Here is a 22517-nt window from a genome sequence, read left to right as displayed (position 1 = left end):
TTGCTTGTCTCTGAAATTCTATTCCTTTCTTGGTCTCGAGATGGTCACTAGAGGTACAGAAATCACGGACACAGTTACAGCAATAAAAAAGGGGGGAGGAAATGGAACCAGTCTCCTCTGTCTCTTTTATTAGGAAAAGCAAAATTCTTCCAAAAAGTCTTCCTAGCACACTTGTGCCACTATCTCATTTGCCAAAACCAAGGCCATCGTGTTTCCAACTGGCCTTCCCATGTAGGCAGGTGATGAAAGATAAAAAATGGCCTAGTCAACAGCATTATTCAGATTTATGATTATTATATGTTGACCACATTTTTATATTAGCTAAGATATCTGTGAATGGAAATGGGTAAACTGCCACTTACATCTGTCACTCAAGGAGTATTAAGTTCTAGGATGTATGTTAGGTACTTTATGGTTATTATTTAATACTCAAACACTTTTGAGAAAATAGATGAATAAACAGAGATTCAGAAAGATGAATTCTATTGCAAACATCTTACACATATTATTCTTTGAAACTGGGTCTGACTGACTTGAGAGTCTGTGTTTAAAAACATGAAAGAATGAAGGGAGCTGTAGAATAGTAGCCACAAAACTAGTGAATGCTTATTACATGCTGGGTATCACGAAAGTTAACACATTTAAAAATAAATCTTTACATTTAACATCAGTAATCTTATGAGATATGAAATCAGGGAGGTGGCTATCTTTTTCAAGATTACTTAGCTAAAGATCTGGGAGTTGATATCTAAATCTAAATAGTTTGCTACCAACCACTAAATAATATTATCATTTGCCATCTGTATTTAGGAGAGTGTTGTCTAAGCTCCCATCATAATATGTGATGATTCTAGAACGAGTACAGAATATAAAAACCAGGTAGGTGTTGGAAAGGTACAGTTGGGTTTTTCCCCATTTATCTGTTAAAAAGGGTCAGGATAAAGTCCCAGGCAAACAGTTTCAGAAGGAAAGGAAATATATGTAAGGTCAGGAATGTCTGGCATAGATATTCTCCTTTACCTGGTGGACTGGAGGAGTGTGATGTTGGAAAAGATAAGGAAGTTCCCTAAAAGCAATTTATTCTACCTTTCTGACTATACTGCCATATGTTCTTTTTGTTGTTGTTAAAGATTTTATTTATTTGACAGAGAGAGGGGTCCTGTGCATGTATGTGCATGTGCATGAACAGGGAGAAGGGCAGAGGGAGACAGAGAGGTCTGCTGAGCCGGGAGCCTGACCTGGAGGCTCCATCCTAGGACCTGGGGATCATGACTTGAGCTGAAGGCAGATGCTTAACCGACTAAGCTACCCAGGCACCCCCATATGTTCTTTATTTAAACTCTTTTTTTAATACAAATAAGACAATAGAAAAAGACAAAGAAGCACAACACCTTACGATCAGTATTTCTACACAATTCAGTCACGGCTTTAAAAATCTCTTTGGTGTATTAGAAAATGCCAGAGCCAGCATCTTTATGGAAGTGTGAAAAAGGCAAGTATAAAGCATTGTCTTTGTTAACTGTGAGATATTAGTGTGTACTTAGTCGGGGGCTTATAAAGGTCATGTGAGGGTGGAAGGCTGGGAACTACTTTTTCCCCATATAGGTTCTCTATAAAGAGGCTTTCAAGGCTTATATCCCTTCAGAGGTAATAATGAAGAGCTGCGGAAAGGTGCTTCAGCACAGTTCACTGAACAGAGTAAACACAGTCGCCCCATGGATACCAAATCCATAGGAGGAAAAGCACGCACAGTAACTAATGGCCACCACCAAAGGGAAAAAATTTTTTAAAAGGGTGAAATTTTATTGCTAGCACAACTTGGATGACTTTATAAAATGAGTTTTGTGCCTCAGGTGTCTGGCCTGAACATCTGAATTCTCCTATTTCTCAAGGTGTCTGTCAGTGAATCTACTTATTATTCATTTGGTCCATGCTTATGGATGAACTTGTACCCTCCAGTGATCAGGAAAAGTGACTTGATGCTAATCCCCAGAGAGGTGATAATTAGGCATTTCAAGTCTTTCTGGTTCCCATCAGTTTAATAACCACTCCTTTTTGTATCTTGAGATATTAATACATGATTATATTATAATTTGCAAGATGGTTCTATGTCTTCTTTTTCCTTCTTGCTACAAGACAAACACATACATATTGAATCTCTGTGTTTTTTCAGAATAATTCAAATATTTAAAACTTTGTTCTGAGCTTCTAATAATACTTTTAATAATGGCATGACTTCTTAATGATAATGATTACAAATCATAGTCATAACTAACACATACGGAGTCATTGCTAAGTGTTAGACTATCTAAATATTTCATAAGCCTAATCTCACTTAGTTTTCTCAACAACCTAATGAAATATGTACACTTTTTTTTTTTTTTGAGCTCAGATCAAGTGTAGAAATCTTCATAGTTGTAAATGTCAAGAGTAAAACCTTTCCATCATGGCTCAGAACTGATTCGTCTTTCATCTATACACATACCTCCTCCACCCTCATTCCAATGTCACTCATTAAGTCATCAGTTATACACTGTCATCTTGGCATACACAGCTACTGACGTAAGTCTTTACTGTTCTAAGTTACCTTTCCTTCTCAGAACTATGGAGATCATGCATCAGGTAGACCAGAAGGGCTTCTGATAATCAAATTTGGGCTATTTTCATCATCGATCCACTTCAGTAAGAGCAGATCTCAGAGAGCACTCATTCTTTTTATTCCACAGATGGGAAGATGATCCCCAAATAGATATATAACTTGACCAAGATCACACAGCTTATAAACAGAAAACTTACAAGTTTAGAGCCTCAGTATATAAGACAACGCTAGAGAAATTTGATGGCATAGCTAACTGAACTTAAAACTCTTATTTTAAAATTGCAAGGCTCCATTAAATTATAACAGGTTCCTGTTGGGAGAGTGGAAATAATTGTGGACATTTCTCCTCACAGTTCCAAGCAATGCTCTTGCATATCTGGGACTCCAGTGAATGTCTGATAGACAAGTAAATGAATCAATAATAAAATAGAGACGAGGGATGCCTGGGTGGCTCAGTTGGTTAAATGTCTGCCTTTGGGATCCCAGGATACTGGGATTGAATCCCATGTTGGGCTCCTTGCTCAGAAGGGAGTCTGCTTCTCCCTCTCCCTCAGTCCCTCCCCTTGCTTGTGCTCTCTCTCTCAAAAAAAAAAAAAAAAAATAAAAATAAATAAATAAATAACTTTAAAAATTCAAAAAAATACAGAGGAAAAGCTAATGCCATAGTAATTTAGAATAACTATTTCTTTATTATCTTCAAGCATATTCAAAGTATTAAAGTGAGGGTATCTGTTGATACTATGTAGTATGATTTCAGTGTTTTGCATTGTTGACTATGTGTGGATCATCTGTGTTCCATTTTAATTTTTCTATTGAAAATGTGCGATGTGTTTTGTATTACCTTTATCTGGATTTGCCCTGGTGCCTGAGATGCAGGATCGAAGTGTTTGGCTGGTAGGAGTTGAGAATGAATTGCCCAAAAGCTGTGACACTTTGGCATGTAGATGATTTGAGCTGAAAACAATCAAGGCTCAAACACTCAGGAAGAAAGTTTGACTTTTCCCTAACTGCCTAAAGGAAGTTAGAGGACCTGCTCCACAAATAGAGTTATAACCGTCGATGGTGAATATACCACATTTACTCTTTTGTCTTTGAACTTTTCATATATGCGGGATTCCTATACATCCAAAATTAACATTGATCTTCTCCTATTAATGTCTCACATCAATTTAACTTTTAGACCAATCAGAAGAATCTTGAAGGGTAGAGAAAACTTCCTCCTCAACAAGCATATTGAGTAGAAAAGAAAACAAGCATTCACGTGGCAGCAGGATAACTCCTTGGACTGTCTGATTTCTCTATTTGCTTGCTGTTCAGAAGAACACCTTTTTAAAAAAAAAAAAGATTTTATTTATTTACTTGAGGTAGAAAGAGAGAGAAAGAGCACAGCAGGAGTAGCTGCAGAGTGAGAGGAAGAAGCAGACTCCCCGCTGAGCAGGGAGCCTAATGCAGGACTCGATCCCAGGACCCTGAAATCATGACCTGAGCTGAAGGGAGACACTTAACCCACTGAGCCACCCAGGGGCCCCCAGAACAGCTCTATGAAACTGCTCCTCATACATTTTTTCTTGCTTCGGGAAATCAGATCATGGTTCCGATCTAACAGTGTGGCTTTCACACAAACTTTGGGCTATCTTGGCAGTGTTCCCATGTGTAGATCATTGAGAATTGACTAAAATATATACATTTTCCTTTATGATAATCAATAGCAATATGGTTGTAAAGAAAATTAAGTTGCTTTCTCCTTGAGGTGTGAAGAAATTGAATTTATAAAACTGTGGTGTCAAATTCTTTGGGAAAAAAATAACACTACAACACTGATTCTATCACTCCATTTGTTCTTCATTATCTGAAGTCTAAATTCACATCTTCCAAGCCCTAGTCCCAACATTATTATCACCCTTAAATCCCACTTCTTACATATATATGCTATGCAAGGCCAAACTGGACTATAATAATTTCCTGGACATTCACTATATTTTCAGTTCTTCTTCTCTGTAGGCATTTTCTGACCACCCTACCAAAAATATCATCCTTTATTATTTTTTATTTCCTTGCTATCCTTTTTCTTCTTGACCCTGCTTTCTTTTTTTTTCCCCATAGCACTGACATTATATGATATATTTGCTTATTTCTGCCATTTAGCACCTGGAAGACTGCTCAATCAGTATTTGTTGAATGAATGAATAATTTTCTAAACCATCAAGTAACTTCAATTCTCCAAATTGAAAAAAAAACACCTCATTTTTCAGGAGCTTTAGAGTGGTATGGTGGGTCAGTTCGTACTTAGCAGGCTTTGCAGTTTAAGAAGGTTTTCGTTTGTTGTTGTTTTTTAATTTTATTCAGAAATGACTGTGTCTATTAGGGAAACTTACCACCAGTTCTAACAAATTGACCACCATCAATTCTAGGAAGTTTTATACAGTTTCTTGTACCTAACAAGGATTTTTGGTCACTTACTGCCATGCTGTCAAAGAAAGCCAGATGTGGCTTGAATGGGAATGAAACTCTCTGATATATTATTTACACTGTGTTTTTATTTTGCCCATCGGTGGTGGCCTGTGATGACTAAGTAGCATTATGTACCAGTGGGAAGTTGCAGACCTATTGCTATAGCAGCCAAGAGACTTTATATCTATTTGGGATTTCGATGAAACATTTCCTTAAAACTGAATTAAGCCAGTTAGAGATAGCATTATTTTTTCTAAATTAAAAAAAAATCCTACAAAGAATTAAAAGAACAGTATAATGCATACACATATATCTTTCCCCTAGAAGTTCTAATTTTTATCAGTTTGTCACATTTGCTCTAAAATTTTTATCAATATATACATTTTAAATTCATACCTTTTTTGCTGAGATATTTGAAATTAAGTTGCAAACATAATGATATTTTACTGTAAATACTTCAACATGTATTTCATGAGAACAAGGACTTCTTTTTATATGAACACAATATCATCTCCATATCTAGGAAATTGCATTTTAACACAATTATATCTAATATACAGTTTCATTCAAATTTCTCCCTTTGTCCCAGCCATGTGTGTTCTTTTTAATTGTGTGAATGTGGCTTTTATTATTTGTTAGTTTGCAACTAATCAAGGATCTCAGTTTGCATTTAGTTGTCATGTCTCTTTAGTCTCCTTTTACCTTCTTTTTTAAAAAGATTTTATTTATTTATTTGGGAGAGAGAGAGGAGAGGGAGAAGCAGACTGCACTGAACGGGGAGCAGAATGTGAGGCTCGATCCCAGGACTCCAGGATCGTGACCTGAGCCAAAGGCAAATGCTTCACCAACTGAGCCCCCCAGGTTCCCCTAGCCTCCTTTACCTATAGCCATTCATTTGTCTCTTCTCTTCTTTTCCCTGTTTTTATTTTATTTTGTTTTTTCTTTTATAAACTTTGTAAGTTTGTCAAATCCAGGGCAATTGTTTTGTGAAATATATATATATTTTTTGTTTTGTTTTGTTTTGTTTTATGAAATATTCTACAGTCTGGACTTGTTTTCTCATGACTAGTTTCAGGTTAATCTTTTTCCAGATAGCGCCGGTGGGTGGTATTGCATACTTCCCATTGCATCTTAGCAGAAGATTGATGATGCTAATTTGACCCATTACTGGTGATGCTTACTTTGGTCCCTTGGGAAAGACATTTTCAGTATTCTAAAAATACCTTTTTTCCCCTTTGTAATCAATAAATAATAGGTGAAATTTCGAGAATGTGAGAATCCTTTCATCCCATGCTTTTTATCGTCATTTGGTGATTCTTGCATAAATCATCATTTGGTGATTCTTACACTGTGTTTGCAAATTGATGATTTTCTAATTTTAGCAGTCCTTCTACACATAATAGCTAGCATTCTTTTGTTACAGAAAGTTGTTCTCTCTCCATACCCCTATACTTTTATTTTTTAATTTTTAAGATTTTAAGTAGGCTCCATACTGGACATGGAGCCCAATACAGAACTTGAACTCATGACCCCGAGATCATGACCTGAGTTGAAATCCAGAATTGAATGCTTAGCTGACTGAGCCACCCAGGTACCCCTTGACTTTTTTTTTTTTTTTAAAGCAATGTTATAATTTATTTCCTGTTGTTTTTTTTTTTTTTTTTAGAAAAATGTCCCAGTTGTCCCACATTTGGCCAGTTGGATCTTTGAAGCTATTCCCTAAGGCTTTTTGTTAGGTTCCCATTCATCACTGAGTGCTTTCTTGCTTTCTGACACTTTGAGAACATTTAGCTTCATCAGTGATTTTCCTTGCCTCAGCCATTTCTCCAAGGAACTCTGGTTCCTTTATGTGGAGAATGGTATTTAGAAACCAAGATCTTGGCACTAGATGAACACAATGATGTTAGGGTGGGCATGAGCAATTTTCACTTCTATTATATACAGTTCAGTTCCATTCTTCTTACTCTTGTTCCCACTTGTTTAATTTTGGATTTCATATAATAATAGCATTTTCTTCTCTTGTATTTTCTTCAGCTAAGTATTTAACTTCAAATGCTGCTACTGAAAATTCTCCATGATTCCTAAGGATTGGCAGAGAATGAGATTCTTTCTTTCTTCATCTGACAGTGTGAAAGCCCTAAAATGTTAAACTCCACTCAGTCTCAGTCACCTCTGTTTGTCTTTCATCTGATTTTTTACAGATGTTTTTAAGTTCCCAAAATAAATCGGGATATTCAGTGAACCACAATATCTGAAAGATAAAGCAAGTGCTTACCTGTTTGCTTTGCCATCTGCTCTGTTTTGGATTGGGTAAGTACATATTCAATCCCCCCAAACAGCATGCATGTCTCAAATTCCCACAGTGACTGGCTTCAGTTCCATCTGGTTGATTCTTGTTATTTCATTACAACTGTTCAGATTTATAAACCCAGCAATTAAAAAAACCTTAGACATGTTAATACCTATGTTGCCCTTAACTACCATGACTCAAAAAAAGTGCGAAAGGTTTTGCAAGACATTGTTTCGTTGAAGGGACTATTATTATTTTAATGGAACATGTTATACATGTATATTATTTTAAAAGGTTTCTTTCTTTTTGGCTTTGTCAGGCCTTCATTTACAAATAGAAGATTAACTATACTTTATTTTAATTGTTCCAAATGTGATGAAGGTGAAAAGCAACAATACAAGTTCCAGCCTTTCCCTCCCTCTATCAATGTTTCTATGCAAAGATTAGGAGTGTCTGTGACTAGTTCTAGAGTGATAATTCCAATTGGCTCAGGTCCATTAACTGCAGGGAAAAACACCTGGCAAGGAGGTTGGTAGCAGCCCATTCTTGTTAACCTTTCAGCCTTCACAATAACTATCAGCAGGCACTGAGTAAGGGCCTCTAATAAACTGGCATTGAAGCTGCTGACAGCTAATAACTTTTTATGGGTTTCCAGAACTAAGTGAAAGAAAATGTTCTGATTAATTAGAATCGAAGAATTTTTAAATCCCTTAATCCTAGAATTGGATAATTTTAGACATGTAAAATAGAATAAGGATCCATGTGTTCTCTCAGAAAACATTTTCCTGCAAGTAAAATGGATGTTCAAAGTTTACTATTTTATACTTTCATCCAGTTTAATTTTCAGCCACTGAGCTCTTTTATTTTAGTAAGAGTGAAAATAGCTAAGAAATGGGAAACGGCACCAACTTTAGAGTTAGTTATAACTAGATTCTTCTCACCTGTAGCATAATTTCTGCTGATGAATTATGGAAACTCTTTATAATGCTCAGTACATGTAGATTAGGCCTCCGTCCTGCAGGGAGGAAGAAGAGAAGAGAATTTAGAGACAGAGAAGAGAATTCTTCCTTATTCTTCTCTTATTCTCTAAGAAGAGAATTTAAGGCTTCACTGACACCCTTCTCTCTGCTTTGCCTATGAGAAAACCAAACGGTTTGCTCATGGGCTACGTCCATAAAGAGAACCTATTTGCTACCGGTTGGTTAGTGGAGGTGAAGAGGCACCGAGGAGTCCAGGAGAAGGCCGGGGTGTGTGTGGGGTGGGGTGCAGGGGAGCTTAGCGATGCTCCTCCTGCAAAAGCCTGGTCAAGAAGCCACTTCCTTCTGTGTCAGCCCAGCAGCGCTCAGAAGGCGGACAGAGAGCAGCGGAGGCCGCCGTCCTGAGGCTGACTCGGGGCAAAGACGGTGGAACCATCCCTACACCACAGCAGGAGGCTCGGAGGGACCAGCCGCAGCTGACCACGCAGCAAGAAGGTCGTCAAGTTCTACCGACCATAATGGCCCAGGTTGGGGGGGAATAAAACGAAGAGTGAGGAGGGTTTCCAGGGACAGTGAGTGGAGACCCGGGTCAGAAGAAACCGCCCAGCCCTTCATCTTCTCTGCGCCTTCTTTACACCTCGTGACAGCGTTTACCTCCGATCGCTTCTGGTCCTCAAATGTGTGGGTTTCTTCCCCCATCAAGCAGTTCTATAACCCTGGCTGAGGTGTGTCACAATCTAACTTCATTCTGACACTATCTGCAGGAGGTGACATTAGATCCCGCAGGCTCCGGGCTCTGTCTCACAAGAGGCTTCCTGCTTCAGGGGACAACTGCGAGTAGTAGGTCTCCAGGTTACCCACACTTGGCTACAAGTTGGAGGTTCATGACCTCCTTCCCCTTGGATTTTTTTTTTTTTAATGTTCTAGAGAGGCTCGCAGAACTTAGGGAAATATTTACTTAGGTTTACCAATTTATTAAAGGATATGATAAAGTGTGCAGATGAACAACTAGGTGGAGACATACAGAGGATGAGGTCTGGGAAGGGGGTTCCTGAATACAGGAGCTTCTGTGCCCAGACAACTGCGGTACCTCACCCTCCTGCTGTCCATGTGTTCACCAGCCTGGAAGTTCTCTGAATCCTGGACTATTGGGATTTTTATGGAGGTTTCCTCATGTAGTTATGACAGATCATTAACTCCATTCTTCTCCCCTTTCTGACGTGGGAACAGGGTGTGTGTGTGTGTGTGTGTGTGTGTGTGATGGGACTGAAGATGCCGAACTTGGAATCATGGCTTGGTCTTTCTGGTGATCAGCTCCCATCCAGGAGCCCACTCAGTAGCCTCCTTAGAAAAAGAGACGCTCCTAGTACTCTTGTCACTTAGCAGTTGGCAAGGGTCCTGGGAGCCCTGTGCCAGGAACCAGGGGTAGAGATCAATATGTGTATATTAGCTGTTATCGCCCAGGACCTTAGTAGAGGGAGGTGAAGGCGCCACACCGCTTTCCATCTTCTCACCCAGTCTTTAAGAGCCTGGTGAAAACCGTTCTCTTAGCTGTTTGTGTATGGGAAGTAAGATGCTGCAGAAACAAATTAACTAAAATCCTTTGTTCTCAGCACAGAAGGGCCTTTGAAATTTAAAAAAAAAAATTTCAAGTTTGCAAATATTTACTAGTGGAAAAAAAATAAGTAGGAGAATACTTTGAGATATTAACTGTAGTTCTTTATAGTTGGTGACACTTGTTCTAGAGAAGGCAGCTACAATATTTCACATTAATGTTTCAGGGAGTGGGTATAACCAGTATCAGAAATAAGAGGGAAAATATTAAGCAACTTTTGAAAGGACCTTTGAAATTCCTCATTAGGGGAAAAGCCTTTTGGACTTTTCCAAAGCTAAAAAACAATCAATGGAATTGTAAGAACATGTGATTGACAGAATCAGTATTTTCTGTGCTCTCCGATTCAATAAAAATCTAAGTGGACTGAGAAGAGGATAAGCAAGAACATTCACCTATAGTAGCCCCTGAGTTCTGTTGGTCTGCCCTTGCTTGAGAAATGGGGAGGCGTAGACAGACCCGATTTCACAGCAAGATCCATTTCCCCTTTCTCACTGCATCCCATGATCCAGACCTCCCCCTTTGTTCCCAGAATCGTGTGGACACAAAAGTCAGGGTGGGGGACATGTGTAAGATGAGAGAACCTGGAGCAGCCTCACAGTTTCCCACAACTCATAGTGGTGACGAGCCTCTGGTGGCTTCCGTGCCTTCTGGGGACCATAGAAGTACTAGAAGGAGCCCAGCCTGGAGAGTTCCTCCAGGGAGGAGCATGAGAACATGCCAGAGGCCACCTGCCTTGGTCAGCATCTGAGGATTCAATGGAATGTGCTCATCTCAGAGGGTGCAGACAGGAAGAGCTCCTGAGTAAGGACCAATACCCTCCCCTCGCTCCCCAGTACCAAAGCATTAGGTAAGAACCCTAGATTTATGGCAACACCCCTAGAATAAAGGATATGGTTTGACTTGGTTAAGATTTTATTTTAGTCACCTGATCAAATGGAGACTGAAAATATAAAATTAAGTTGGAGTATTGAAAAATAAGCAAATTCACAATTCTTGTCCACCTGGGTTTTGTGGAGTAAGATCCATACTGATTACATTTTGTATTTATGTTATTTGTGTGTCAGCTTCAATAAATTCTATTAGAATGTGAATTCCCAAAGGATAGTGGTTACTTCTCTTTCGTCTTTCTGACTTCCAGGTATCTTGAAAATACTAGGAGCTTAATCCAAAGGCTGCATGAAGGAGAAGCAAAACAGAGGAGCCTAACAACTTGGGCCCATGGATATCCAGTCTCAATATCCAATAGAGCTTTACTTTTGAAGTACTGTCTTCACTTAGTTTCCAACATTCTTGGCTCATCGAACCTTCTTTCTACCTTCTTGTCAACTCTTATTTTCTTGAGCTGGTTTCTCCTCTCTTAATCTTGTGCAGTCTCCAGGTTATGGTTTCCACCTGTGTGCTGACGACTCATGCATTTATGTATCCGGCTCATGTTTCTTTCCTTATCTTCAAATGCCCCCTTAACTTTTGCATCTGGATGTCTAATAGGCTCCTAAAACTGACCCTGTCTACCACTGAGCTCCTGACGTATTCCCACATGCCAACCGCTCTGGCGTTTTGTTGCCATCTCAGCAAGTGACAGTTTTCTATTCCCAGCTTCTCAAACCAAAATGCCTGGTGATGTGCCTGACTACTCTTTCTCTCTTCAGCCTCATATCCAAGTCCAGAGGGAAATAAATCTCTTTGGTCCTACCTTCAAATATACCCAGCATCTGTCTTCATGTCTTCATGTCTACTGCTACCACCCAAGTCCAAGCTACCATCTTCTCTTGCCTAGATGATTGTAACAGCATCCCAGCTGGCCTGTCTTGTCAAATTTGTCGTCCTGTAGACATTTATCAACAACAGTGGCCAAAGTGATCCTATTAAATTATCATCAGATTAGTTCACTCATCTGCACCAAATTTTTCCATGACTTTCTTAAAAAATTTATTTATTTATTTATTTACTTACTTACTTACTTACTTATTTATTTATTTATTTATTTATTTATTTATTTATTTATTTATTTATTTATTTATTTATTTATTTAAGAGAGCAAGCATGGAGGGAGAGGGAGAAGCAGGTTCCCTGCTGAGCAGAGAACCCAATGTGGGCTCCATCCCAGAACCCTGAGCCAAAGGCAGGTGCCTCACCAACTGAGCCCCCAGGCCCTCCATGGCTTTCTAATTCAGAGTAAAACTCAAAAGCCTCACTGTAACTCCTTCTATGTGATCTGGCTCCACATGACCTCTCAACCTTCAATTTTTCCTCTTAGGACATCGGCAACTCTGGCTTCCTTGTCCTTCCCACACATATCAGATGTATTCAGGAAGTCCTCTGCACTAAGTACTCTCACAGTTTGGAACATCCTTCCCTATTACATTGACATGGTTAAAGCTCCCTCACCTCCTTTGTATTTTTACTCAAAACCCAGCTTTTAATAAGACTTTACTGGCCACGTGATCTAAAATTTTAATGCTTACCTTCACATTTCATAGGGCTTTCTCTGTTTTATAATTCCTTCTTAGACCACACCATTTAGTCTCATATATTTTACCTTTTTATCTTGTTTATCGTCTGTCTCCTGCTTGACAGTGTTCTGTTCACTACATGATGTCTTGCCCCACAATAGTGCTTGACATATGGCAAGTATTCAGTAAATATTCGTTGAATAATCATTTAGTAAATAATGAGTATTTACTAAATCATCATCAGGTTCTTTTTTAGTTATATTAATTCATGGCCACATTAAAAAAGAACTATTTCACTAACAAAATTTTTCAACATGGTGTTTATTCATCACAGAACCCAACATTAAGAATGCTTCTGTAGCACAACTTTGCATATGATAAAGTATTACTTTTCTCCTAGTAAATATACTTTCTGAGCACAGTGCTATCTGGAAAAAGCTCTGTTAGTAACTAACATGAAGGTTATTTTGCCTCATTATAAATTGGTTCTTTATCCTAGAATGGTTTTTGGACCAAATCATAAAATAAGCATTTTGCTTTTGAATAAAGGCTGTATCTTGTAGACAATCTTCTGTTTGCTTTGTTGTTGCAGTTTTTGTTTTTGTTTTTTTTTTTTTTTACTTACCTTGTTCTCTTGTGCTAGGATTTTTAACCTCCTCGTTTCTATCCACAGAAACCTATGTCTTAAGAGTGAAATATTCTTAATACTTCCTAAATTAATTTTCTTATTAATAAACTGATTTTTTTCGGCAGCCTGTGCACTATCAGGGAAGGAGAGAAGGACAATACTCTCTCTGAATGAAGAATATGATGTTGGAGGCACGAGTAATGGAATTTTAATCTACCTTCCAATGCTTCAAAGCCCCACAGAGAATGGGGGAGGAAGCTTGCTGCAAATATAAACAGGAAAAGCAAGGGCAGACTGGCTGTAGCCTTGCTCAGCATTTGGTAATTCTGTAGGAAGCTAATGTTTCCAGGCTGCTCTGGCCAATATGCCACAGCTCGGCACAGGCATTCGGTTTGGTGGAGAGAGGATGTGATATCATTGACACAAGTGCATGCCTCTTTCAGTTTCAGAACGCATGGGCCTTGGATTAGACCACAAAGGAACCTAGTATGTTGAGAGCAACCTGGGGCCAACGATAAGACATGTGGCAGCAGCTGTGAGGGGTCTGCAGAATCAGGGAGTGGAGGGAAGAGTGTCAGCTTGGAGGGTTAAGAGGTCCGACCAAGCTGAGGAGTTTAAGATCCCCGCGTACAGCCATCTAACAACTGGGCCAACTCTTAGTGATCACTCCCAGAGATTAGCTTGGGGTGAGGAACCTCCCTGTCCCAGGGCCCAAGGCCAAGTAAAGTGTCCCCACTGGTATACAACACACCTGGGGGCAGCAAATTGTAGCCCAGAGCAAGGATAGCTTCCTGCCTATTTCCATGTGTCCTATAAGCTGAGAACGGCTTTTACAGTTCTAAATGGTTGAAAAAAATATTTTATAGCAGCCCTTGAATGATATATGAAAATAGTGTTTCATAGAAAGCCTTCACAAACAAGGCTTTATTGGAACGCAGCCATACTCGTCATTTACCTCTTGACTACGGTCACTTTCCTCCTGCAGAGTTGAAGCATTGCAGGAGGGTCTATATGGCCAGGAACGCCCCAAATATACCGTCTGACCATTTAGAGGTCGAGTTTGCCCACTCTGGCGTGCACCGTCTTGGAAGGCAGCCTCAGGAGAAAGAGAAGAATCTGAAAAACCGAGTTATAACCTGAAAGGGACGGAGTTACACCCCCAGAGGCCACTGAACTATTGAATTCATTACATTTAATTGAGACAAAAATTATGATTGGCCGGCAATCCTGGGGAGGCCCGTGCTTCCCACATTACTATGATTTTAAAAGAGAAGAAATTGGGTGCCTGGGTAGCTCAGTGGTTGAGCGTCTCCCTTTGGCCCAGGGCGTGATCCCGGGGTCCTGGGATGGTGTCCCCCAACGGGCTCCCTGCACGGAGCCTGCTTCTCCCTCTGCCTGGGTCTCTGCCAGTCTCTCTCCGTCTCTCATGAATAAATAAATAAAATCTTTTTTAAAAAAATAAAAGATAAGGGCAGCCCTGGTGGCATAGCGGTTTAGTGCCGCCTGCAGCCCGGGGTGCGATCCTGGAGACCAGGGATCGAGTCCCACATCCGGCTCCCTGCATGGAGCCTGCTTCTCCCTCTGCCTGTGGCTCTGCCTCTCTCTCTCTCTCTGTGTGTCTCTAAGAATAAATAAATAAAATATTCAAAAATAAATAAATAAAAGAGAAGAAATGGACATAGTTAAGAATTTATGTTAATTAAAGACACACCTGCATCAATAAGCCAAGAGGAAAGGAAAATGGAAGTAATCACCACTCCTTAAACTTAATCTTGAATTTAAACATCGCTATTGATTAGGGTTATCCTCTCTCTTATTAGATACATTGCAGGGATACCATTAATAAATGTTCCCTTACTCATTATGTATTTTCAGTGTTGAATAAAGTATTTTTATTTTACTTAATCCCTAAAAACAATTCTCAAGTCTGTGTAACTTCAAAGCCTCTACTTTTAAATTGAGAATAAGTTAAAGCTCCTAACCACTACTTCGCCCTACTTTGTACATTTGAAATACATTTTTTTTTGTAAATGAGTTAATTTTTTCTCTCTCTCATTATTTTTAATAATTGTTGAGTTTTCTATACATAGATCCTTAAAGGCTTCAGTAGCTTACTCTTTTTTTTTCTCTAACCCTCAAGGTTAAATGGCCCAGTTTAGCTAGGCCAGCATTCTTCTTGGTAGAGGAGATAGTAACTCAGTGTACGGAGTTAACCTTGAAGTTATTCGATGTTAAATCAGTTTTACTTAGGGATGTTTTTTTTCACCCCCCCCTCCAAGGTCCATTTTATTCTGTCAAACAATTTGCTGTCAAACTAAATGATGCATTTAAATACAATGACCAGAGATAATGACTGTGACAGGGGAGAGGCCAGAACAATTGCTACCGTAATGTCATTCTGATCCGAATGACCCTGTTATGTTGGAGTCATGATAGGAGGGGTGTCAAGTCATGGTAACTCACCACTTTTTTCAGCCAAATAATGGAAGTTTCTGGTGGACCAGCTTTTAAAGAAAAGTTGCCTAAGGGGTAAAGTATATTTTATAAGACAGGCTCAGGAATGATGACAATACCAGCCATGAGTAGAATGTATGTAAGAACAACATACTCAAGTTGATCATTGAACCGAATGAGATTCAGATCTGTTTCTTACTGGGACTTATACAGCACGGGAAAATAATGAGCAAGAACAATTGTGGCTACCAGAATGTCTTGGCTATGTTGTGAAATAAAATGATACTTTACAAGATATTTTTCAAAGACAGTTGGGTTTATGAACTTAGAAGTTGGATTTTTATAGAGGAAAAAAGTAATTGCAGAGCTTTCAGACTACATGATAGTCTAACAGAATGATATCCTTTCTTCCCTTTCTCCCTTCCTGTATTCCTTCCTTTCTTATTTCCTTCCCCTTCTTTCCTTCCTACTTCCTTCCTTCCCTCCCTCCTTCTTTCCTCCCCACCCTCTTTTATTAAGATGAGAATATCTTAGAGGCTATTATTATTTGGCTAACTTGCATAAAGGGAGATCTTATAATTTTACCTTCCAGGTGTCAGTCATATGAATTTAGCACCTACATATATTTGATTTCAATTAATTAATCTCCAAAAGAAATGGTCTATACTTTACAACTTCTGCCATTTTTTTCATGCATCATTGACCAGATTTTTTTTTTGCCTTATAAGCCACTAGAAAAACATCAGAAAGTTTGATTTCATAAATTTTGTTCAGTGATACTCTCTATATATTCTTAATTGATTTCAAAGCAGAAAGTTCATAATCTTCCTCCTATTTCTTTTTCTCCCATTTAATATGCAACCTAATCTTAATGCATGAATATGGAGTCTGTTGAGGCTAGAGTTTGATTTTGCGATCTTTTGTGGCCTTGGATATTTTTCCTTTAATAAGAAGAATGATATTTTTGTTTTATACCCAGAAGCCACATTTAAAGTACATTATCTATCAAAACTCATCAAATAACCAATTTGCATGTCTTTATGTCATTTATATATCCTTTTCTCAATAATAGAATATGTAATTTTCTTTTATTTATCTGAAATATTAATCCTACATTCTGTAGCAAAGAAAAAATTTTTTTTGCCTTTACTTTTTCAAGTTCTCTCCTGGGACCCCTGTAACAAAAGACAGATTGACAAGAGAAAAAAACAGGAGTGTATTCGTGTTGCAAGATTTCTTCTCCTTTGGTGCCCACAGTTCTTGGCCACACTGCTTTGAAGAATGAAGAGGTGGACCAGACAAAGAGTGGTGGGCAGCAAAGCAACATTTATTGAGCAATAACACAGAGCTCCCAAGGAGGGAGGGGACCCATGAGGGTTGTCACTGGAGTTTCTAAATCTAGGGATTTTTATGGAGTCTTTGGTGTGGGTTGTTCTAATCTGATAAGCCCTCCATGTGCCTGTCACTCAATCAGGTTTTTGTCCAGGCACTCATCCACCTATTTACCTCTCAGGTAGTTGTTCACATGGGAGAAAGTGGAGGACTCCTTCCAGGGGGGGTGTAAAATCCATTTAAGGGTAGTTTCATCTTATGGCAGGGCCCCTTGTCCCTGCCTGCTTTTCTTCTACTATGTTTATTAGTATGTATAACTCATCTGTACAGGGGACATACCCAGGGAAGGATGACTGACTCTTAGATGTGGCTTCGAATTTAGGCTTAAATACCATCTTCTGCTAAAGACAAAGGGAAGAAGGTGCGAGGAAGGCCGGTTGTAGGGAGGTAACAAGGAACAGTATGGTAAACAAGAGTAAGGTTTGTGGGCACCTGGGTGGCTCAGTGTTTGAGCGTCTGCCTTCAACTTAGTTTGTGATCCTGGGGTCCTGGGATCGAGTCCCACATCAGGCTCCCTGCAGGGAACCTGCTTCCCCCTCTGCCTGTGTCTCTGCCTCTCTCATGAATAAATAAATTAATTAATTAAAAAAAGAGTAAGATTTGTTATTCAGATTTAAGTTGATCCCTCCCCCATCAATAGGAGTTTCTAGGGAGTCATCCTTTTGTTTTTCGGTCTACCTTTACATGTGGAGAGTTTCTTTATAAACGTAAATTTCCCTTGCAAAAGGGTAAGTTCTATTGTATTTTCAGAGCTTCTCTTGTGTCTGCTGTTTCTCAAAATAATCAGTTCAAAATAATCCTTATGTCAAAGTGGCATATTTTGGGGTGGCATATTTTCACACCCTTCACTCCCTTTTAGTTTTGATATTTATAACTCTTACTTTTATGATCAAAGGGAAAATAATTTTGAAGAAATGTCAACAGAAGTTAAAAGCAGTTTGTAAGAAGAAACTTCTATATAGGATATTTGAAGAAGTGGATTTAAATATTTAATAGTAACTAGTGAATTGCAACTTAAAAAAAGAACCAAAGTACTGAAAGCAAGTGAGCAAGAAAACATCCAGCTTTTCCTCTATTTGGTGACTTCTCCCATTGCATTTGACGGTATTTCCAGTCTTGCTTAAAGTGCTAAAGTAAAATTCAGCATAACTCTTCCTCCTAATTTTGGTACCAGTGATCGTCTCTATTTTCTGAAATGTTCTCACTTCTCTCTTACAGCACACTGTTGTTGATTTTCTTCCTATCTCTAAGCTCTTCCATGTCTTTATTTTCCCCTTCAATGAGTATTTTTCTAAATGTGATTCTTTGTTAATCTGCATGCATAATAATCATTATAATTGGATTCCTACTAACAATGCTGCTTTTTGGCCCCCGGTTCCGGCCTTCTAAAGAGAAATCTCCTAGTGATGGAGCCTGAGAATCTGCTTATAGTTCCTCTGAGTGTGCCTGAAGCAGAGTGAAGTTTGAGATCTGCTACCTTAAATGATGGGCTATTTCAGAGTTTTCCCGCAATTTTCCTCAGTCACATCAGAAAACTCCCTCCTGCCCCCAAACACTCTTCATCTCTTCTGGGCTCCGTGCTGTGTCCCCTCCGGTCTCGCTCTTGAGTCTCAGGTTCTCCCTCGTGGCAGGGCTCACAGAAGTGTCGAATTCCCCTCGAATGTGGTCTTCATCCTGCTTCTCCTTTGTCAGTGGTGGGCATCCCTTCTACCCGGACAGCTGCCAGTGCCAGGAAGGGGGAGGAACTCTCATTTCTGTCCTTTTTCCTAGATTCACTCACTAATAGTCTCCTATTAACTCTGCTTCCGACTCATGGTGTATTTTACCCAATTGTCTCTAGCACCACTTTTTTTTATGGTTTTTATTTATGTTTTATTTTTTTTGTGTTCTATGTTTCCTCTAGTCCCTAAGAAAGTCCCATGCCATCCCTTTCTGAGATTTTATACAAACTCTGTCACTTTTCTGATTAAATGCTTTCAATAGCCCCCATTTGTTTTTAGTGTAAAATATCACCTCCTGAGTGTGGCTTACAATGCCCTTCATGATCTGATCATTGTTTGTCTTTCCAATTTATTTCCCAGCACTCCCAGTCTAATGCTTTATAATCTGGTCTTACTGAATTTCTTACAGTTCCTGTAGGATTCCCCACTGTTTCTTGTCTCTGGGCATTTATGGAGTACTCTTTCTTCCTGGAGACCTGTTGCCCACCCTGTCCACTGTGTAGGAAAGATGTTAGGGTTCAAAGCTGACGGCCAAGGAAGAATTCTTGAGACGTCTTGGTGCCAACAGGTGGTTTTGTTAGAGCCTGGGCACAGGACCCATGGACAGAACGAGCTGCTCTGGGGGGACCCATTATATACTTTCAAGTGGGAGGGGGTTAGGGAGAGTGTAAGCCTCTAAGGAATTTTGGAAGCAAAGTTTCCAGGACCTCGAGGGGGCCAGCTGTTGTTGAGAAAGGGTCATTTATTACTGCCTAATGAAGCCTGAGTCATGAGGCCCTTCAGACGGAGATCGGTGGGCCATGGGCTAGGGGGGTGATCGCGAGCACATATCCTGCAGGGTGTCGGGGGGGTGGGGGATAGAGATAAAGGAAGTTCCCAAGGAATTTTTATATGTTAAAGTAGGGGTTTGGCCTAAGATGGCCTCTTGCCCTCAGCAAGGTATCAACGTGGCGGCAGCTGAGCTCCCAGGGGAAGGTCACTCTGCCTGTTTCAAGGACTTGTCAAAGGGCTGTAGGTAGTGAGGGAATTTTCTTTTGCCTTTGCTTCCCGCATCGGTTTCTGCTGCTCACTCGGCCTGGCGTCTTCCAGAAGCCTCCCCCCACCCAGCGGCGCAGCACCACAGCATGGCCCAGGCGTGAAGGAAGGAGCGGTACCAGCCAACACGACTCTGACGTTGCATTTCCCTCGTCGTAGTTTAAAGAGTTGAGTCCAACCGTCACCGGTAGCCCCCGAGGAGGCTCGGTATGGAAAGGATCCTCCAAACAGAATGTGATGCTAAGGTTAGTTCCGACGTCACCGTTCACCGCTCAGAGGAGACAAACGGCTGGTGGGCACAAAGCTGCGGCTCTGTTCTCCAGAAAGAAGGGCAAGTGCCGAAGAGGAGGGAATCCGCTGTGTTTATCAGGCTTTTCCCCCTAAAGACGGATACCCCAGGGCGCTGCTCAAGTGGCCTCCTCGCCAGTCCAGCCCTGGCTGCCTCCACCGTCTCCCCAGAGGCCCAGGGCTGGTTCCACAGTGAGCAGCACCCACCTGCAGGGCCCTCCCAGCCAAGGTTAACGTCCAGGCGTCCTGGGTTTGCTGCCTCTTAAGGGAGCCTCCTGCTACTTTGCATGCTACTTGTTTCCTGAGCAGGAGAAACACTGCTTAAAAGGATTACTTTGGCTGGTGCTCCAGAGAATTTGGAAGGTAAACAACCGTTTCTTTTTTGTCAATATGGCAATTAAGAACGAAGAGATTAAAGAAAGAAAAGTAAATGCAGCTTTTATTTCTACAGTAGACTGATAGGCTGGTGAGTCACTGCATAGGCAATGAGCACCAGAGTAGCTCGGGATTAACACACCAGTTCAGGGGGAAAGGTCTCTCTTCCTTCAACTCATTTCACCCCAAAGTTCCCAAACACAGCATAGACTGAAGCTTGCCAGCTTAGAAGTGGGAATTTGCGTTTGTTCATTTGATTGTGCTTAAGAATGTTTTTATGGCAGGGACATGTATCTGCATGAAAATTTGGTTTCAAGTGAAAGCAAATTTTTCCACAGCCAGAAGTGAAAAAATTAACAACTAAACTAATGAGAAAATTGTTTATTTTATTATAGATGAGAAAAAATATAAACATATAGTTATCATATTAGAGTAAATGATCCACTAGGAGTATTACTAGTTGATAGGAAATCATGGTCTCACAAAGTGACTACTAGTTCCGACTTTATTATCAGTTCACCAATCCATGAGCATGGCAAACTGCTGAATCTTTCTAAGACTTTTTCCTTATATTTTAGAGAGTGGCCTTCTTCACCATTGGTTGTTCAGGGCTATTATAATTCATTGTACTCCCTTATTGACACTTGACACATGATAAACACTGAATAAATGCTCATTAAAGAGAATATAGAATTAAAAAGCAAATGAAATACATATATGAAAGAATTGTGGATGACTCTACAAATGTAATTACTTTTATTTTCCTCCATGATAAATCTTCTTTCAAATTTTACTGTCAGAAATTAATGGGTAAATTAAAACCACATTATACAGACATTAAATTTGCAATATTTTAAAGATTCCATTTGGCAGTCTATTGAGATTGACCTTATCTATAAACTTTCAGAGTCATTTATAGGAGTGAATTTTATTTATAAACAATTGGAATCACTTAAAACCCGATTTTATAATCTTAGGGTTTTGGTTTTTTTGTTTTTGTTTTTGTTTTGTTTTTTGTTTTCACTCCCCTGGGTAAAAGAACAGATGGAGTATCTTTTGATGTACCGTGGATTTCATTGTCGGTCATTAACAACTAAACTAATCAGAAGCCAAATTTGCCAAAGGGTGGCCACTAAGAAGGGAACACACTTATTAGAATATAGTTTCAGGAAAAGATCTTGATGGGGTTTTCCTTAACTGTCTGAATTCCTAGAAGACTTGAGACCATGCAGCTTTGAACCTTGGTGGGGAGTCTTGCTGAAAGGAAAGCACCATTGCATTTGCTGCCTCCCCACCAGACAATTCGAGAACACTCACCTGCAAATACTTATCTCGTGTTCAAGTGCCAGTTACCTTACATGGTAAAAACTGGAAAAGCAGAGCGGGCAGTGAACCCGAAGAGGAAAAAAGGGACATTTTTCAGGAGGAATAGTTTCAGAAATCCCTCTTAAAAAAATCGGGAAAGGGGAGAAAGCCAGGGAGATCATTAGGCTGAGGTGGCTTTAATGCCTCAGTTGCTTACATAAGCAAACCAGGTCTTACCTCAGCCTGTAAGACCTCAAGGTTTAGAAAGCAAAATTTAAGGACAACCAATCACAAACAGCCAACTAAGGCATCCCAAGTACAGCAACTGCTTGAGCTGTAGTCAATTAATTTTTTTTTTTTTTTTTTTTTTTGCTTCTGCTTCTTCTCTATGCAAGTCTTCCTTTTGTTCCTGTCAGTGGAGCACTCCTAACCATGGCCAGTTTGGCACTGCCTAATTCCAATGAGGTCTGCTCAAATCCACTTAAATGTTTACATTCCTCAATTTATTGTTTAATGATTTTTTAAAATGCAAGTGTTATTTTAGTGGTTACTGTTGCTTCTTTCATCTGCTCTTTCAAAATAGCAATAGCCCAAAATTTAATTGATGAGATAGGTATGAATATACTATAATAAAGGACTCAAAATTATGAAGAAGTCTGATATTAACTGAATGGCAGGCTAATGGAGTCAACATTGCAACAACTGTAAACAGGTGTATTGTCACTCTCCAGAGAGGAGCCTTTGTGTAGAGAAATGAAAATGGATAACATGTTGAAGTACTATCCACTTCATTTCAATTGAGACATGAGGATAAGGGCTGTTGTCCTAGGGGGAAAAAAAAAAGAATAGAGGAAGGACTCTGAAAGAGTCAAATTTTTGACTAGATAGCTCCAAAGTAGGCTTTTATAATTTTATATTAGATGTTAGCATGAAA

The 22517-nt window shown here is 39.6% G+C and overlaps 2 long non-coding RNA genes and 2 other non-coding genes across 5 annotated transcripts in view; 1 reads left to right on the top strand and 3 right to left on the bottom strand.

The window, feature by feature from the left end:
• Positions 1-2383: 2383 nt before the first annotated feature.
• Positions 2384-2453, bottom strand: LOC144305661 (small nucleolar RNA U2-30). Its single transcript, XR_013372674.1, has one exon. It is a non-coding gene; the product is annotated as a small nucleolar RNA U2-30 (small nucleolar RNA).
• A 141-nt stretch (positions 2454-2594) lies between these two features.
• Positions 2595-2675, bottom strand: LOC144305662 (small nucleolar RNA U2-19). The gene has a single exon (XR_013372675.1). It is a non-coding gene; the product is annotated as a small nucleolar RNA U2-19 (small nucleolar RNA).
• A 593-nt stretch (positions 2676-3268) lies between these two features.
• On the bottom strand, positions 3269-20139 carry LOC144305555 (uncharacterized). Of its 2 annotated transcripts, XR_013372558.1 has the most exons (4): positions 19735-20139; positions 8282-8355; positions 7326-7460; positions 3269-3924 (listed from the first exon to the last, which is right to left on the bottom strand). It is a non-coding gene; the product is annotated as an uncharacterized LOC144305555 (long non-coding RNA). The 2 variants fall into 2 exon arrangements; XR_013372557.1 differs by lacking the exon at positions 7326-7460 and having other exon boundaries at positions 19735-20096.
• The window catches only part of LOC144305554 (uncharacterized), a 124235-nt gene continuing 121564 nt past the window's right edge, over positions 19847-22517 (top strand). Inside the window, exon 1 of the long non-coding RNA XR_013372556.1 lies at positions 19847-20266. This is a non-coding gene — a long non-coding RNA (uncharacterized LOC144305554). The remainder of the gene's footprint in view (positions 20267-22517) is intronic.

The sequence above is a fragment of the Canis aureus genome, chromosome 35 (assembly GCF_053574225.1).
Source record: "Canis aureus isolate CA01 chromosome 35, VMU_Caureus_v.1.0, whole genome shotgun sequence".
Taxonomy (NCBI): domain Eukaryota; kingdom Metazoa; phylum Chordata; class Mammalia; order Carnivora; family Canidae; genus Canis; species Canis aureus.
This window is presented reverse-complemented; position numbering and strand designations above follow the sequence as displayed.